Below are 20955 nucleotides of genomic sequence, written 5' to 3'. Positions count from 1 at the left end.
TTTTATTGATGCGTAGTGCTAGGATCTTTGCGAACAATTTCACATCGACATTTAACAGTGAGATGGGTCTAAAATTTTGGGGCGTATCGGGAGGTTTCCCAGGCTTTGGGAGCACCGTAATGTGTGCCTCCAGCATAGTCTGTGGAAAAGGGTTCTGGTCATTCACTCTATTGAAAATGTCTAACAAATGGGGTATCAATATTGGGGCAAGGGCTTTATAGTATTGGGTGGAAAAGCCATCTGGGCCCGGGCTTTTTCCAGGGTTAAGATCGTGTATTGCCAGTTTTATCTCTTCTGAGGTGATGGGTGCTTCTAGGTCTGTTGTTTGTTCTTTGTTTAGTGTGGGAATGGGAAGTGCTTGCAGGTAAGTTTGCATGTCTATGGCCGCAAACAAGCTGTCTGTATCTTGCTTAATATTGTATAGTTGTGTGTAATAGTCCTCGAATTGTAGGAGGATATCTTTGGTGGAATAAACTTTAGTGTTTTTAGGTGTTTTTATCTCATGTATAAATGTTTTTAGTTTTTTAATTTTTAGTGCCCTAGCTAGGAGTTTACCTGCCCTATTGCCTTCATAATAAAATCTCTGTCTAACTTTGGATCTGGTATCTGTATATTCCTGTAATAACATATCATGAAGTGCTTTTCTAGTGTCCTGGAGTGATTGGGTCACGTCTGGGTCGTCCTGATTTAATCTGTGTTTATGCTCTAAATCCGATAATCTTGAGGTGAGGTCTAAGTATTTCTGCCTATCTAATCTTCTGAATTGGGCTTTTCTCTTCATGAATTCCCCTCTCATAAAACACTTATGTGCTTCCCAAACTGTAATTGGGTCGGTATCCCCCGTAGAATTAAAGAGAAAATATTCCTGTAGTGCTTTCTGAGTCTTAGTGAGTTGTACCTCTCCTTTTAATAAGGAATCATCTAGCTTCCATATGTATGGGGTAACAGGGGTATTAGGCCATGCAATATCAAAATATACGGCCGAGTGATCCGACCATACTGTATGAGTGATCCCAGAGTTTTTTATATGTTCCAGCCCTATTTGATTGGTGATCAGGTAGTCTAATCGGCTATATGTCTTATTTGGGGAAGAAAAAAAAGTGTATTCCCTTTTGTCTGGATTAATAAATCTCCAAATGTCATAGAAATTGTAATCTCTCATTATTTTCCATAAGTGTTTAAGTGTACGTTTAGATGTGCTGGGGTTTGGGTTAGAGCTGTCCATCCCTGGGTTTATGGGAATGTTAAGATCCCCCCCTATAAAGATTAATCCTTTAGCTATATCCAGTATGCGTCTAAATGTTTTCCTAAAATAGGGAAGTTGTTGGGTGTTAGGTGCATAGAGATTAATTAATGTAACCGGTCTACCATATAATAATCCGAAGACTGCCAGAAATCGGCCTTCTAAATCAGTGTATGTTTGGATATGTTGAAAAGATATGACCTTGTGTATCAAGATACTTACACCACACTTTTTTGAAGTGCCGGAGCTGTGGAAATGTCGATTATAGTTAGAGCTCATATATTTTGGCTCGTGAGAGCGCTTAAAATGCGTCTCTTGTAGGAATAAAATATCCCCTTTTCTTTTATGAAAATCAGACATTGCCACAGATCTTTTGGCCGGGGAGTTAAGACCCTTTACATTTTGCGTGATAAATTTAAGTGTTTTGTTAGGAGTATCCATTGACAAGTAGTATATTAGGTTTCGATGAGACACACCATGTACAATATCTTACCATATGCATTGTTATTACCTTACTTCGGTATCTAATTTGCAGACAATATGAACACATTAGAGAAATAAAATAATATAACAAACTGAAACTTAACAAATATATAGCTAACCAAAAAAAAGAGTTGATGCCTACCCTATATCTGGGGGCAGGCATTGGAACCATGTTTAACCACGGGACCTTACTCTAGAGGGGGGTCAGGGTCGATGATATAAATTACAGTGATCCCATTTCGTATCTAACTGCAATGTAGGAACGTCATTTCATCCCTCCGTATAGTGTTTATAATAGATGAAATGAGGGACAAAATTAAATATAATACCCTACAAGGAGCCAGGGGTGAAGTTTGTGTAGAACCGTATTATAACATTATGTTAAACTAACTCTATATAAGTTTAAGTAAACATTCAAAACCCACCACACAAAACTTATTCATGCTGGGATAACCCAGACAGAGTCTATAATTAGTTACCCATCCTTTTTGGACAGTTCCTCAAAGTTTGTAATCCTGTGTGGGATTTAATCAAGTCCCGTCTTCAATAACTGCATTGTTCGCCCGTCTTTTTTCTGGTGGGGCGCCTTGTGAGGAAAGTTTCTTGCTTGCCCTTGAGGATGTTTGCTGCCATCTCTCTGTTTGTAGCCTTTTCTCTCTTCTTGGTGGTGTGTGTTGCTGATTATCATCTGATGAAAAGTCTGGTGGATCCAGGTCTAAGGCCTTGCAGAATTCTGGGACTTCTGAGACTTTCCTGCATATTAGTTTCCTTGTATCTCGCAACACATACAGATGAAAGGGGAATCCCCAACGGTATAAGATTTTCTTATCTCTCAACAGCTTAGTTAGAGGCGCCAGCTCTCTGCGTCTTTGTAAAGTCCTCGGGGACAGATCGGCGTAGAATTGCAGAACAGTCCCTCTGAAGCGTATTGGTTGATTCTTTCTAGATAATGTCAAGATTTCTTCTTTATTCATAAAGCATTTAAATTTTATAATGACATCTCTGGGCGGCGCTGTGTCTGGGGGTCTTGGCCTTAAAGCTCTGTGGGCTCTGTCCCAAGGCATATCAACCGGCTGTTGTGATCCTTTTAGGTGGGCAAACAAGGCTGCAAAATAAGTATAGAAATCTTTTGGTGGCACTGACTCGGGAATTCCCCTGATTCTAAGGTTCTTTCTCCGACCCCTGTTTTCAAGGTCTTCAAGTTTGTCACTAAGATCTTCAATAATGTCAGCTTGAGAGGTTACTTGATCCTGTATGCTTGCAATCTCCTCCTTAACCAGTTCTGACTGGTCTTCAATGGCTTCCACTCTAAAACCCAGAGTGTGTATGTCCTGCTTAATTTCCGCCATTTCCTCTCTCATGCAGGTCCTGACAATGTCTGCTATATCCTGCTTTGATGCCAGAGAAGACAGTAGAGACATAGGCACATTTGTAGATGTTTCTTGGTCTTGTGAAATTTCATCCTCCAGCAGTGAACTGGGGGATGATTGCTCTCTGAGGTGTTTTGTCGGTGAGGGTCTTTTGTGTTCTGAGGCTGAGAAAAAGGAACTCACAGAGTGCTCCTTCCCCAGTGACTTTAGTTGTTTATGAGGCTTAATGCCCTTCCTTGCAGCCATAGTGAGACAGTTTTATGTGTGACAATGTGTCTTGGAAGTGTTTGTTGTTATATTCCGGTTACAAGGCAACACACAAATGATATCCAATTACTCTTTATATTAGAGTTCGCCCTCTGCGCTTTTTACATATATAATTATAAATAAGTCTCACCGGTTCTCAACTGTAAAACTGAGGGAGATGAGGCAGAGAGCTGGTATTTGTGCATTAGTCCCGCATTAAAGTTATAAGGCCCAGCGTGGCTCAGCGTGTCCTTGAGTGGTATAAGTGCGTGCACACAAACGGCTTCATCCTGGGATTTTTTTTGGCCTGGGGTTATGACGCACCTCTATCTGTAAGCTGGAGTCGCATCCGGGATGGAGGTGAGAGTAGCGGGTGAGTGACTGGTATTATAGGGCTTATCGCTCTCGTGTGTGTGCTGTTTTTACTGATAGGCCTAAATTAGGCAGTCTCCTCTCTCTCTCTTCTGTGTCCCGCACCGCCAAAGTCACGGTCCCTGTATGAAATAAAGTTACCGCTTCATTCCTGGCACTTTAAATAGTTGTTCCCTCCGGTTTCTTCCAGTTATCGGTCACAGTAACATAAGTATTTATACTTTGAAAGTCCCTGACACACCGGAGCTCTGGATTTAAGCAGCCATCTTAGCTGCGGCCAAGCTCCGCCCCCCTTTTTTTGCTGATTTTTACTTGTACAGTTATTTACCTTTCGTCTCTATTTGCCATCTACTTAGACACCCTTGTCTTGCTAAGATGAGATAATTTGCAGATGTTTATGGTCTACTAAGCAGGAATAAAAAGAACTTGACAACCGTCAGTGAGCTTAACAGGCCACTGTTCATGGTAACTAAGGTATATCTAGCAAAAACTGCTTGAGTGGCCTCTTTGAGGGTTAGGCATGCAACATTTAAATATTAGTTATATAACATCATTAAATTAAAGATGCAAATGGAATTGACATTTCTTTCTAATATATATAGATCTTGGTTCATCTTGGAAGTACTCTTGAGTGAAGTTATCTATGACTTGGTTTCCTGTTAGGGTTCCCTAGTGATCATAATCTTGTCTTTCCCACATCTTGTTACTCAAAAGATAGCCCAAAAAATAGGCAAAAGCTAACGTGGTCACCAAAACTAAGTGTTAAGTGCACAAAATATGCAATCAGTGGCATATATTTATCTCCTATATGCCAAGTTGTGATTGTATTTAGTTTTTAATGCAATAATTAAAAGTTGAATAAAGAATTTGATTTATACCATTATCCTGTTCTAAAAGGTACAATTGACATTTATAATCTTCTTCTTAATCATATGATGACATCTATTTTACCTTAGTTAATTCATTATTCTGTTGCATTAATACTTGCCGACTGGCATGCAAGGGGTTACAAAACTCACTACATTACAAACTAGTCCTATTTATGCCCAGGTCAAAATAACTAACTGGCAGTCTTTAAATGGACATTGAAGTATTTTTTTAATTTAATCATCAGCAGTTATTGCAAAACGATTGTCATGCAAAATAAATGTTTGCCATTTTGCTGAAGAATGTGCATTGTTTTTCAGGCCAGGGGCACACCCATTGGCTCTCAAATGTTGCTTATCTCCCTTCCTTTGCTGTGGCCAGTTAGTGACAGATATAACAGAGCTATTGCACTTATCAGCCAATCACTGTGCAGGAGTGTCAAGTTTAAAGGGACAGTCAACACCAGAATTTTTGTTGTTTAAAAAGATAGATAATCCCTTTATTACCCATTCCCCAGTTTTGCATAACCAACACTGTTATATCAATATACTTTTTACCTCTTTGATTAACTTGTATCTAAGCATCTTCCGACAGCCCTCTGAGCACATTCCATTTTATTTATTATCTATTGACTTTCATTATAGCCAATTAGTGTAGTGTCTGCCACAAGCCGGCGTGATCACAATGTTATCTATATGGCTGACATGAACTAGCTCTCCCCTGTTGTGAAAGACAAATGAAAAAGCATGTAATAAGAGGCCGCCTTCAAGGCCTTAGAAATTATCATATGAGCCTTCCTAGGTTGGAAAGTTGTTTAACCTTAAAAGTACATGCCCTATTTGAAACATGAAAGGTTTTTTTGGACTTGACTGTCCCTTTAAGCTTTCTCCAGCTTCTTTAGCAGGAGAGAACACATTACAATTTTATGAATTAAATTACAGGAAAATAAAATTAAATCAGTAATGTGCATTGCAATTTTTTTTTTTAAAAAAAAAAAGCAAGCATAATTAAAAAGACAGTAAAGTCAAAATTAAAATTTCTTTCTTTAGATAGAGCAGGGAATTTTCAACAACTTCAATTTACTTCCATTATTAAATGTTCTTTGTTCTCTAGGTATCTTTTGTTGAAAAGTACATCAAGATGAGCTCAGCAGTGTGCGCATGTCTTTGGCTCTCAATGGGCCTGATTCTCTAAAGGTCCCTGGGCTGGTGAGATTCTATAAGAATGCTCGCCAGTATTTCTATTTCCCTGCTCGAAATCTATAAAGCCACTTTTTACCCTGAAAACAGGGATAATTGATATATCTTGAAAAAAAATTGTATTGTTAAGGTGCATCAAAAATTGTAACAAAATTGTATTTTATCAAAAATGTAAAATTTGTATTTAAAGTACACTGAAATAAATCATATTAAATATGTACAACATAATTCATAATTTAAGTAACACTGGATGTGCAACAAAAACATAGAAATGTATACTTATATGTCCAAAATAAAAAGCAGATTTTTTTTATTGTAAAATGGGTGTTCCGGACCATCGGCCTTTATAAAATTGTCTCTCAAATCCCAACATAATTCTCTAAACATTTCCACCTTATACATCTCACTGTTTTTCTAGCACATAAAAAGGGTTGTGAACTTTTATCAAAATACTCAAAACTCTAACTGCTCTGAAACCCCCCCAGTGATTTTGAGGTACAATGCACTGAAAACAGTGTAATTTGATGTGTATTAGGCGTAATATTAAACTTTCATGATTCAGATAGAGCATGTAATTTTAAACAATTTACTTTTATCACCAATTTTGCTTTGTTCTTAGTTGAAAGCTTAACCTAGGAGGTTCATATGCTAATTTCTTAGACCTTGAAGGCCACCTCTTTTCAGAATGCATTTTACCAGTTTTTCACCACTAGAGGGTGTTAGTTCACTATTTCATATAGATAACACTGTGCTCGTGCACGTGAAGTTATCTGGGAGCAGGCGATGATTGGCTAAACTGCAAGTCTGTCAAAAGAACTGAAATAAAGGGGCAGTTTGCAGAGGCTTAGATACAAGATAATCACAGAGGTTAAAAGTATATTATTATAACTGTGTTGGTTATGCAAAACTGGGGAATGGGTAATAAAGGGATTATCTATCTTTTAAAACAATAACAATTCTGGTGTAGACTGTCCCTTTAATGTTTAAACACAAGCCAGGTCCTTCCTGTGTACTTCGTCTTCTATTGCAAGCTTTTACATAGCAGAAAGCTCTCATTTCTATGGGAGACATCTTGCCACTTGGCAAGGAAAAAAAGCCTTTTTTTTATAGAATTCCCTGAGGGCTGCCCTTAAGAGTGTCGGTGTAGAAAAGCACGTCTAGCCCAGCAAACTTTTTAGAATTGGGTGCTTTGGCAGCAGTGCTTGCAACAATGTTTGTACCTGTGCTATACACTGTTGCAAACATTGCCACAATAGAGTGCTAATGACACGTGCACACTCCAAAGCTCCTGTAAACCTACTTAGCTTTACTCTTCAACAAAGAATGCCAAGAAAATGAAGCACATTTAACCCTTTAACGACCAAGGTTGTGCCAGGCACGTCCTACAAAAGCTGGCCGTTAACGACTAAGGAGGTGCCTGGCAAGTCCTCTGGAGTTTTAAGCACTGGAAGCGACCGTATTTTTTCTACCTTAATTCCGATTGGCTGATAGAATTCTATCAGCCAACCGGAATCTAAGGGACGCCATCTTGGATGACATCACTTAAAGGTACCTTCATTCAGTAAGAAGACTCCAGATGAAGAGGATGCTCCACGTCGGATGTCTTGAAGATGGACCCGCTCCGCGTCGGATGGATGAAGATAGAAGATGCCGTCTGGATGAAGACTTCTGCCCGTCTGGAGGACCACTTCGCCCGGCTTGGATGAAGACTGTTCCCGGCTTCATTGAGGACTTCGGCCCGGTTGGATGAAGACTTCTGCCGCTTCCTTGAGGATGGATGTCTGGTCTTCAGAACAGTAAGTCGATCTTCAGGGGGTTAGTGTTAGGTTTTTTTAAGGGTGTATTGGGTAGGTTTTATTTTTAGGTTAGGGTTTGGGCCTGCAGTAGAGCTAACTGCCCTTTTAAGGGCAATGCCCATCCAAATGCCCTTTTCAGGGCAATGGGGAGCTTAGGTTTTTTTAGTTAGTATTTTATTTGGGGTGTTGGTTGTGTGGGTGGTGGGTTTTAATGTTGGGGGGGTTGTTTGTATTTTTTTTACAGGTAAAAGAGCTGATTACTTTGGGGCAATGCCCCACAAAAGGCCCTTTTAAGGGCTATTGATAGTTTAGTTTAGGCTAAAGTTTTTTTTATTTTGGGGGGGCTTTTTTTATTTTGATAGGGCTATTAGATTAGGTATAATTAGTTTAAAGATCTGTAATTTGTTTGTAATTGTTTGTAATTTGTATTTTATTTTATGTAATTTAGTGTGTTTTTTGTGATTTAGCTAATTTAATTTATTTAATTGTTTTTAATTTAGTTAATTTATTTAATTGTAGTGTAGTGTTAGGTGTTAGTGTAACTTAGGTTAGGTTTTATTTTACAGGTCAATTTGTATTTATTTTAGCTAGGTAGTTATTAAATAGTTAACTAGTTAAAATAAATACAAACTTGCCTGTAAAATAAAAATAAACCCAAGCTAGCTACAATGTAACTATTAGTTATATTGTAGCTAGCTTAGGGTTTATTTTATAGGTAAGTATTTAGTTTTAAATAGGAATAATGTAGTAAATTACAGTAATTTTCTTTAGATTTATTTAAATTATATTTAAGTTAGGGGGTGTTAGGGTTAGGGTTAGACTTAGGGGTTAATACATTTAATATAGTGGCGGCGACGTTGGGGACGGCAGATTAGGGGTTAATAAATGTAGGTAAGTGGTGGTGATGTTAGGGATAGCAGATTAGGGGTTAATATTATTTAACTACTGTTTGCGAGGTGGGAGTGCAGCGGTTTAGGGGTTAATATGTTTATTATAGTGGCGGCAATTTAGGGGTTAAAAATTTTATTTTAGTATTTGCGATGCGGGAGGGCAGAACTGACAGAATAAAAACTTATGTTTTGAAAAAGATCTGCCCTTATCACACTGGGGGGCAGGTCTATACTGAGAATTTCGGAGTGCTAATTTTGTAAGAAAACTTGTTTACTGTTTTTAAACAATTTGTTTTGTATATTCACTTTGATTTAACATATTTGTTTTTAATAAAGATTTCCTGTTTAATATCCCGTTAAGGACTCCTTGAATAAAGCACATTAATGACCCATGTTACATTACCTAACAGGTCTATTAGTGCATGTGTCACATTAAATGTGTGTTTGCAGCTCATATTGTCATTGGGGAGTTGCAATAATATCAGTATCAAAACAAAAGTACACAGAGATCCTGAGGGACAGGCTGCTTTATGTTCCTGCCAGCAATAGACTTAGTTGTTACCTAGAATTCTATCGCAATAAATATTGTTTGCCTTCTGTGTATGGTACAGGTTTGAGACCTGTTTCCTGCTGCTGCACTGGCCTTGTATGAACTCAGACTACTTAAAGGGACATTAAAGTCATATTTAGACATTCATGATTTAGACAGAGCATACAATTTTAAATAACTTTCTGATTTACTTCTATTATTTAATTTGTTTTCTTCTCTTGTTTTCCTTTGCTGAAAGGTTTATCAAGGTAAGCTCAGGAGCAGCAAACAACCTAGGTTCTAGCTACTGATTGGTGTCTGCATATATATGCCGATTGTCATTTGGCTCACCCATGTGTTCCGTTTGAAACTAGTAGTGCACTGCTGCTCCTTCAACAAATTACACCAATATATTGAAACATATTTTATAATAGCAGTAAACTGGAAAGTTGTTTAAAATTGTATGTTCTACCTAAATACAAGCAATATAAATAAACATGTGAATGCCTAAACATTTGTAATTGCAACAATTTTCTGGGCGAAGTGGTGCATTATCTGACAGATATTCAGGGGTGCCAAAATTTTTGGCCATGACTGTGTGTATATATATATTTTATATATATACACACAGTCATATACAGAGTTATGAAAGTTTATTTATCTTAAACTGTGAAAGAGCTTCCAAGTAGAAATTCCTTAGGTCCAGTCCGATAAGATCAAGTGGCTAATAAGAATCTGCTGTATTAACATTTATAATTTTGATAATTTTGAGTTGCAGCATTTACATCCACTCATTGACAGTATCACTACTCGGCTTGTGAGAATGTATGGCTAGTGATGTCGCGAACTTAAAATTTTCCGTTCGCGAACAGCGGACTCGAACTTCCGCAACTGTTCGCGAACGGGCGAACCGGGCGAACCGCCATTGACTTCAATAGGCAGGCGAATTTTAAAACCCACAGGGACTCTTTCTGGCCACAATAGTGATGGAAAAGTTGTTTCAAGGGGACTAACACCTGGACTGTGGCATGCCAGAGGGGGATCCATGGCAAAACTCCCACGGAAAATTACATAGTTGATGCAGAGTCTGGTTTTAATCCATAAAGGGCATAAATCACCTAACATTCCTAAATTGTTTGGAACAACGTGCTTTAAAACATCAGGTATGATGTTGTATCGATCAGGTAGTGTAAGGGTTACGCCTGCTTCACAGTGACAGACCAAACTCCCCGTTTAACGCACCACAAACAACCGCAAACAGTCCATTTGCACAACCACGAGATCAATAGATTTGATAGATAGATAGATAGATAGATACATAGATTACATAGATCAATAGATGCAATATACATTTGATAGATACCAATTACATAGATCAAAAGATGCAATATACATTTCATAGATATGAATTACATAGATCAAAAGATGCAATTTACATTTGATAGATACGAATTACATAGATCAAAAGATGCAATATACATTTGATAGATACGAATTACATGGATCAAAAGATGCAATATACATTTGATAGATACGAATTACATCAATAGATGCAATATACATTTGATAGATACGAATTACATAGATCAAAAGATGCAATATACATTTGATAGCTATGAATTACATAGATCAATAGATGCAATATACATTTGATAGATACAAATTCCATAGATCAATACATGCAATATACATTTGATAGATACAAATTGCATAGATCAATAGATGCAATATTCATTTGATAGATACGAATTGCATAGATCAAAAGATGCAATATACATTTGATAGATACGAATTGCATAGATCAATAGATGCAATATACATTTGATAGATACGATTGATAGTTAGATAGATTTGATAGATAAATAGCTAATTTGAAAGATATATAATTTCCCAGACAGAGAATTACAAAGACGTGCGTTCTGTGACCCATGGTAAGGTTACTTCCTTTTGCACAATCGAGTATACCAGTGGCAGAGGTTCTGACCCTGCATTCTGGCTGCACCTCTCCCTGCAAGAGAGATCTGTTACAGAGTCTGTGGGCCTCTATGCAAAAAGCTAGCCTGCCTGAAAGGAGCAGCAAGGCAGATCAAAAGATGCAATATACATTTGATAGGTACGAATAACATAGATCAAAAGATGCAATATACATTTGATCGATACAAATTACAGAGATCAATAGATGCAATATATATTTGATTGATACGATTGATAGTTATATAATTTCCCTGACAGAGTATAACAATAAAACATGCGATCTGGGACCCGTGGTGTGTTAAGCACTAAGTAGTACTATTCTTAGCAGTTTAATACCTGTTACTCCCCCTATCGGGGGAGGTCTATATGGCCTTGATTTTCGGAGCAGGGAGATGGAAGAAGATGCTTGGTCTGTCCTCCTACTTCAAATTTGGCCGAAACACAAGTTGCTGTCACAAAACAGTCCGGCCACGAGATCGATAGATTTGATAGATAGATCCATAGATTACATAGATCAATAGATGCAATATACATTTGATAGGTATGAATAACATAGATCAAAAGATGCAATATACATTTAATCGATACGAATTACAGAGATCAAAATATGCAATATACATTTGATAGATACGAATTACATGGATCAAAAGATGCAATATACATTTGATAGGTACGAATTACATAGATCAAAAGATGCAATATACATTTGATCGATACGAATTACATCAATAGATGCAATATACATCTGATAGATACAAATTACATAGATCTAAAGATGCAATATACATTTGATAGATACGAATTACAGAGATCAATAGATGCAATATATATATATATATATATATATTTAGTTAAAGACATACATAGGTCATAATAACACATTCTTTTGTCATATGAGATAAGTCTTCAATGTTACAGGAGTAATAAAATAAACATGCAAGAGACGTTTAGCCAACAATTTACAGTGGCCTAGATTTGGAGTTCGGCGGTAGCCGTCAAAACCAGCGTTAGAGGCTCCTAACGCTGGTTTTGGCCGCCCGCTGGTATTTGGAGTCAGTGATTAAAGGGTCTAACGCTCACTTTTCAGCCGCGACTTTTCCATACCGCAGATCCCCCTACGCCATTTGCGTAGCCTATCTTTTCAATGGGATCTTTCTAACGCCGGTATTTAGAGTCGTTTCCGAAGTGAGCGTTAGAGCTCTAACGACAAAACTCCAGCCGCCTGAAAATAGCAGGAGTTAAGAGCTTTCTGGCTAACGCCGGTTCATAAAGCTCTTAACTACTGTACCCTAAAGTACACTAACACCCATAAACTACCTATGTACCCCTAAACCGAGGTCCCCCCACACCGCCGCCACTCGATTAAAATTTTTAACCCCTAATCTGCCGACCGCCACCTACGTTATATTTATGTACCCCTAATCTGCTGCCCCTAACCCCGCCGACCCCTGTATTACATTTATTAACCCCTAACTTGCCCCCCACAACGTCGCCGCCAGCTACTTAAAATAATTAACCCCTAATCTTCCGACCGCAAATCGCCGCCACCTACGTTATCCCTATGTACCCCTAATCTGCTGCCCCTAACATCGCCGACCCCTATATTATATTTATTAACCCCTAATCTGCCCCCCTCAACGTCGCCGACACCTGCCTACACTTATTAACCCCTAATCTGCCGAGCGGACCTGAGCGCTACTATAATAAATGTATTAACCCCTAATCCGCCTCACTAACCCTATCATAAATAGTATTAACCCCTAATCTGCCCTCCCTAACATCGCCGACACCTAACTTCAATTATTAACCCCTAATCTGCCGACCGGAGCTCACCGCTATTCTAATAAATGGATTAACCCCTAAAGCTAAGTCTAACCCTAACACTAACACCCCCCTAACTTAAATATAATTTACATCTAACGAAATAAATTAACTCTTATTAAATAAATGATTCCTATTTAAAGCTAAATACTTACCTGTAAAATAAATCCTAATATAGCTACAATATAAATTATAATTATATTATAGCTATTTTAGGATTAATATTTATTTTACAGGCAACTTTGTAATTATTTTAACCAGGTACAATAGCTATTAAATAGTTAAGAACTATTTAATAGTTACCTAGTTAAAATAATAACAAATTTACCTGTAAAATAAATCCTAACCTAAGTTATAATTAAACCTAACACTACCCTATCAATAAAATAATTAAATAAACTACCTACAATTACCTACAATTAACCTAACACTACACTATCAATAAATTAATTAAACACAATTCCTACAAATAAATACAATTAAATAAACTAGCTAAAGTACAAAAAATAAAAAAGAACTAAGTTACAGAAAATAAAAAAATATTTACAAACATAAGAAAAATATTACAACAATTTTAAACTAATTACACCTACTCTAAGCCCCCTAATAAAATAACAAAGCCCCCCAAAATAAAAAATTCCCTACCCTATTCTAAATTAAAAAAGTTACAAGCTCTTTTACCTTACCAGCCCTGAACAGGGCCCTTTGCGGGGCATGCCCCAAGAAGTTCAGCTCTTTTGCCTGTAAAAAAAAACATACAATACCCCCCCCCCAACATTACAACCCACCACCCACATACCCCTAATCTAACCCAAACCCCCCTTAAATAAACCTAACACTAAGCCCCTGAAGATCTTCCTACCTTGTCTTCACCATACCAGGTTCACCGATCCGTCCTGGCTCCAACATCTTCATCCAACCCAAGCGGGGGTTGGCGATCCATAATCCGGTCCAGAAGAGGCTCCAAAGTCTTCCTCCTATCCGGCAAGAAGAGGACATCCGGACCGGCAAACATCTTCTCCAAGCGGCATCTTCGATCTTCTTCCATCCGGAGCGAAGCGGCAGGATCCTGAAGACATCCAGCGCGGAACATCCATCCGGACCGACGACTGAACGACGAATGACTGTTCCTTTAAGGGACGTCATCCAAGATGGCGTCCCTCGAATTCCGATTGGCTGATAGGATTCTATCAGCCAATCGGAATTAAGGTATGAATTTTCTGATTGGCTGATGGAATCAGCCAATCAGAATCAAGTTCAATCCGATTAGCTGATCCAATCAGCCAATCAGATTGAGCTCGCATTCTATTGGCTGTTCCGATCAGCCAATAGAATGCGAGCTCAATCTGATTGGCTGATTGGATCGGCCAATCGGATTGAACTAGATTCTGATTGGCTGATTCCATCAGCCAATCAGAAAATTCCTACCTTAATTCCGATTGGCTGATAGAATCCTATCAGCCAATCGGAATTCGAGGGACGCCATCTTGGATGACGTCCCTTAAAGGAACAGTCATTCGTCGTTCAGTCGTCGGTCCGGATGGATGTTCCGCGCTGGATGTCTTCAGGATCCTGCCGCTTCGCTCCGGATGGAAGAAGATCGAAGATGCCGCTTGGAGAAGATGTTTGCCGGTCCGGATGTCCTCTTCTTGCCGGATAGGAGGAAGACTTTGGAGCCTCTTCTGGACCGGATTATGGATCGCCAACCCCCGCTTGGGTTGGATGAAGATGTTGAAGCCAGGACGGATCGGTGAACCTGGTATGGTGAAGACAAGGTAGGAAGATCTTCAGGGGCTTAGTGTTAGGTTTATTTAAGGGGGGTTTGGGTTAGATTAGGGGTATGTGGGTGGTGGGTTGTAATGTTGGGGGGGGGGTATTGTATGTTTTTTTTTACAGGCAAAAGAGCTGAACTTCTTGGGGCATGCCCCGCAAAGGGCCCTGTTCAGGGCTGGTAAGGTAAAAGAGCTTGTAACTTTTTTAATTTAGAATAGGGTAGGGAATTTTTTATTTTGGGGGGCTTTGTTATTTTATTAGGGGGCTTAGAGTAGGTGTAATTAGTTTAAAATTGTTGTAATATTTTTCTTATGTTTGTAAATATTTTTTTATTTTCTGTAACTTAGTTCTTTTTTATTTTTTGTACTTTAGCTAGTTTATTTAATTGTATTTATTTGTAGGAATTGTGTTTAATTAATTTATTGATAGTGTAGTGTTAGGTTAATTGTAGGTAATTGTAGGTAGTTTATTTAATTATTTTATTGATAGGGTAGTGTTAGGTTTAATTATAACTTAGGTTAGGATTTATTTTACAGGTAAATTTGTTATTATTTTAACTAGGTAACTATTAAATAGTTCTTAACTATTTAATAGCTATTGTACCTGGTTAAAATAATTACAAAGTTGCCTGTAAAATAAATATTAATCCTAAAATAGCTATAATATAATTATAATTTATATTGTAGCTATATTAGGGTTTATTTTACAGGTAAGTATTTAGCTTTAAATAGAAATAAGTTATTTAATAAGAGTTAATTTATTTCGTTAGATAAATATTATATTTAACTTAGGGGGGTGTTAGTGTTAGGGTTAGACTTAGCTTTAGGGGTGAATCCATTTATTAGAATAGCGGTGAGCTCCGATCGGAAGATTAGGGGTTAATAATTGAAGTTAGGTGTCGGCGATGTTAGGGAGGGCAGATTAGGGGTTAATACTATTTATGATAGGGTTAGTGAGGCGGATTAGGGGTTAATAACTTTATTATAGTAACGCTCAGGTCCGCTCGGCAGATTAGGGGTTAATAAGTGTAGGCAGGTGTCGGCGACGTTGTGGGGGGCAGGTTAGGGGTTAATAAATATAATATAGGGGTCGGCGGTGTTAGGGGTAGCAGATTAGGGGTACATAGGGATAACGTAGGTGGCGGCGGTTTACGGAGCGGCAGATTAGGGGTTTAAAAAAATATGCAGGGGTCAGCGATAGCAGGGGCGGCAGATTAGGGGTTAATAAGTGTAAGGTTAGGGGTGTTTAGACTCGGGGTACATGTTAGAGTGTTAGGTGCAGACGTAGGAAGTGTTTCCCCATAGGAAACAATGGGGCTGCGTTAGGAGCTGAACGCTGCTTTTTTGCAGGTGTTAGGTTTTTTTTCAGCTCAAACAGCCCCATTGTTTCCTATGGGGGAATCGTGCACGAGCACGTTTTTGAGGCCGGCCGCGTCCGTAAGCAACTCTGGTATCGAGAGTTGCATTTGCGGTAAAAATGCTCTACGCTCCTTTTTTGGAGCCTAACGCAGCATTTGTTTGAACTCTCGATACCAGAGTTAATTTTATGGTGCGGCCAGAAAAAAGCCTGCGGAGCGTTAACAGCCCTTTTACCGCCGAACTCCAAATCTAGGCCATAGTTTGCAAACATTAAACAGATAAGATGCTAATCTTTCAGGAACCTTCTACATGACACAATAGATTACTCTTGGGCCAACAAAAGTAGCAGGAAATAATGAAGCGAAAGAAGGAACTTGTAACCAAGGAGACCACTTTTGGATCTCAATGATAAACCTCTATTTTTTTTTTTTATATTTAATAGCAATTTTGTTCCTGAGGACCTGAAGATTCATATAACATAAGACATGAGGGGTATTAACTAGGAATACTGATGAATCCACAGGACTACTCATAATTTACGTAAATTCAAGCGTATAGCAACTTTCTTGAAATAAATAAGGTAGTTAGAGTATAACCAATATATATAATGCTATGTAAAGTATAAAATAATATTCACTTCCTGAAGTGATAAACAGAATCTGAGGTGGAATATTTAAATATAATATTGGCTTCCTGTAGTGATAGATGGAGTCTGAAATGGTATATTCAATCTAGAACCTTGATAGGGGCTACCAGCCACTGTATTAGGAGCATATAAACAGATGGGAGGCAATAGTGATCAGTCCTGCTGATCCGGATGGTCTTACAGATTCTTTTCTTAAATATTATGTGGGAATTAAAGCTTAGCAAGTGAAGGATGCAATAGTTAGATTGCGGTATACACAAGACAAACCGCTTATTGAGCCCCTCTAAAATAGAGGGTACATTATCATGGATGGGGGGGTGATTTAAATATATGAAGTAATCCATATTACTAATATTCTATGTTGTCATAATTTAGAGGATCACTAAGGCGTGAGCTTGATATGTATGCTAACGAATATACTTTAGCTAGACTACATGTTATTCTGTTGCGGGAAGCATTTGTTAAATAAAAATTGGAGGGTGCCATGGCCTTTGCTTGAGATACTTATAGTCTTATCCTACATTCTAATTTATATATGTTGTGTATAGGCTATAATAACCATGGAAGGTAGGAAGGATATTAACAGATGGTATATTTGCTGGGTATAAACTGGGAGATATTATAAGTGTCGCTCAATATACTCAGGCATCTCTCACCCTTACATGCGTCTAAATATGCCCAAATTGACCATATGGAACAACAGGTTAAGAGCCGACATTGCTGCTGTTAAAGGGGTATTGGAGAATTTTAACTCAATGTACACATGAGCATAGCAGACACTGCTGTACATAACTAGGCCTATATTGACCCTGCAAGATAAGAAGGCTATAAGCAGAAAATGTTACGCAGCGTTTCTAAAATGAGTGTTGACAATCTTCAACGTTTACTGCCAAAGATATCGCACAAACATATAATTGCAAGGCTAGATCACCAGGAGCATTCTTACCACAGTTAAAAGTTTGGTTAGTATGTGCACTTCATGGGGATTTTGTAAAGCGACAAGGTTATTTAAGGGACAATAAACATCTAATACTAGGTGGCAACCACCGTCTATCAAATCATAATGGTGTAAATATATGCCTGCCACAGTGCACGGGCACTATGCCCTGCAGCAGTAGATATAGGGATCTAATGGGCAGTCAGGTATAGAGTATAACCTCCATTGTAATGCCATCCTTGTTTAGCAAATACACAAGCATCCCCTGTATATGTTAATGAGACAAGCAGATAATTGTACTTTAAGAGAACTAGTACAGTAGAAAATTCACTTAACCATACATCGAATAACATAATGAACTAGACCTTTAAAATAATAAACATAAATGAGCTGTAGCCTTAAACATGCAGCTAACGCCATTTAAAATAGACTTATGTAAAGTGTGCTAAAAACTAGTAAGGGGCAAGATGTGAGGGATCCCAGTCATTGACGACAGTAAGTGTTGCATGTTACTGCTAACATCTATGAATAAAGTAAAAATAAGAAAAAACATTGAACATTGAATATTAAATAGTACGATCATGACTATTTAGCAAACAGACAGTGGCGCCTATATATCATAAGACCATAATTCCCAAACTTTATAGGGACGCAACTGGGCAGCGAATGTACCCAAGAGTGCTCTGCAGATGTCTGGTTGCTCTGCAGAGCACATCTTGACTCCATAACAAACAGTCTGGGCGAACACTAATAAATAATGGTATGACTAAGAGAGAAAAAAAACAAAAACACAGTAACAAAATATAGCAATGAGCATCTAACGGGTTAATTATAATAATAGACATCAGCAGGCGTGATATAAGTATCTAATTTATATCAAGCATTTTCAGGTTAGAGCAAGATGAGAGGCTGGGTGCAGAAAAGAGATATATCTTAATAAAGAAATGCTTTATGTCCCTCTTCCATCAAAATTTGGAACAGTTTGCTTCAAATAAGTTGTAAATCCTCGACTAACGTGGCTCTCATAATACTCAGACAGTGAATGTCATCATACAACCACAACAGTCAAACACCTAACTTATGCAAAGAGGAAAACAAAGTCCTTTAATTAGGTTTATAGCAAAGGTGTAAAACTGTGAGGTATTGCAAGGCACGTATGTTAAAGGGGGAAAGTACTGTGAGATCCTGTAGTCCAGACAGCAGCAAAAGTCCAGACCCATCTAATAACTTAGCCTATTCCACCTCTGAAGTTGGCTTGCCTGAGGGACAATGGAGAACAATAATGCATCAGGTGATGTAAGAGCCGGTGTCTATCTCTGCACCAACGCCGAGGAACAAATTCTCCGTCGTCAGAAAATACTGGCAGGTAATGATCCGTCATCAAATCTTTATAGATTAGGACCCCAAGTGAAACCAGCCCCAGTTGTTTCGCCGGAGGGCAGGCGGCTACACGATCAGTCGAGAAAGGTAGGTCATGAGGTTCACCGAGTGGCAGCTCTGCAGTGCTAACCTTCATATCTGGCACCGACTTCACACAGTCCGCATCTATCAGGTCTTGGGGGGAATAGCAAAATGCCTCCTCGATAGATTTCAAGAAGCGTGTGCGGTGCCCAGACAGCAAGTCAGACAAGGTGTTTAAAAATGTGAAGGGCTCCATCGATACTGTCGATCACTCAGAAAATCTAGATTAAGGGAGATAGTGCAGCAAACTGCTATGGCGTAGTTAGAGGCCGCCTCACCATGCTGGACATAGAAGCTATGTAGAGCACTGTGATACTGTCCTGAAAATTTCAAGGAAAAGAACCCTGTTTAGCCAGATGGTTTACCAAGTTACACCTCGGTTTTTAAGCATAGCTGCACACTGTAATAAGATGCATTAAATTGTTTTTTGATAGCCGTTGTGTAGAGCTTCTTTCTCAAGCAGCCATCTCTGTTGGCTGTTGGCTCTGCCCCCCGCCCCCCCCCTCCCCGATGCAATATATATTTGATTGATACGATTGATAGTTATATAATTTCCCTGACAGAGTATAACAATAAAACATGCGGACTAGGACCCATGGTAAGGTTACTTCCTTTTGCAGAATCGAGTACAGGTTGGGGTCCGGGATTGCCTTTTTGTGCTGTCTGATTCTTTCAGTTATACCAGTTGCAGAGGTTCTGACCCTGCATTCTGTTACAGAGTCTGTGGGCCTGTATGCAAAGAGCTGGCCTGCCTGAAAGGAGCAGCAAGGCAGAGGGATTGATTCCTGCCTATAAGAAACCAGAGGGCACGCTACCTGCTGGAAGTGTGCAGTGAGGCAGAGGGATCTATTCATGCCTAGAAGCAGACAGGCAGAGGGGACGCTACCTGCCTGGGAGCCCACTGAGACCAGCCCAGCTGGGGGAGATACAGCCGCTGGCTTGACCCTGGTCTCAGCCACGATAGCCCTGGTCCCACTATTTGGAGGCATAGGGAGCTATTCCTGCCAAGAAGCAGCCTGGCAGGGGGATTTATTCCTGCCTAGAAGCAGACAGGCAGAGGGGACGATACCTGCTAAGAAAGAGCTGCAGGGCAGAGAGGACGCTACCTGACTGGGAGTCCTCTGAGACCAGCCCAGCTGGGGGAGATACACCCGCTGGCTTGACCCCGGTCTCAGCAACTATATCTCTGGTCCCACTATCCGGTGGCCACCCCTGGGTTTGGACAGAGGAAGGGAGACCCCCTAGTGGAGTACCGCTACATCCGGGAGATGGAAAAAGATGTTTGGACACCCAGTACAGGTCGTTCTCCTTCAGCCTTTTTATACTTGGGTCCCCGACCCTCAAAAGGCACAACAGCATGAAATACCACATATGCCATCCTTTTGCACAATAGAGTACAGGTATGGCATCGATTTTAGGAACCCGGAGATCATTTTTAGGAACCGGGAGATGGAAAAAGATGCTTGGACACCCTGTACAGGTTGTTTTCCTTCAGCCTTTTTATACTTGGGTCCCCGACCCTCAACAGGCACAACAGCATGAAATACCACATATGCCATCCTTTTGCACAATCGAGTACAGGTATGGTATCGATTTTAGGAACCCGGAGATAATTTTTAGGAACAGGGAGATGGAAAAAGATGCTTGGACACCCAGTACAGGTCGTTCTCCTTCAGCCTTTTTATACGAGGGTCCCCGACCCTCAACAGGCACAACAGCATGAAACACCACATATGCCATCCTTTTGCACAATCGAGTACATGTATGGCATCGATTTTAGGAACCCGGAGATAATTTTTAGGAACCGGGAGATGGATAAAGATGCTTGGACACCCAGTACAGGTCGTTCTCCTTCAGCCTTTTTATACGAGGGTCCCCGACCCTCAACAGAAACAACAGCATGAAACACCACATATGCCATCCTTTTGCACAATCGAGTACAGGTATGGCATCGATTTTAGGAACCCGGAGATAATTTTAGGAACCGGGA

The sequence above is a fragment of the Bombina bombina genome, chromosome 1 (assembly GCF_027579735.1).
Source record: "Bombina bombina isolate aBomBom1 chromosome 1, aBomBom1.pri, whole genome shotgun sequence".
Taxonomy (NCBI): domain Eukaryota; kingdom Metazoa; phylum Chordata; class Amphibia; order Anura; family Bombinatoridae; genus Bombina; species Bombina bombina.
Note: the sequence above shows the minus strand (reverse complement) of the source record.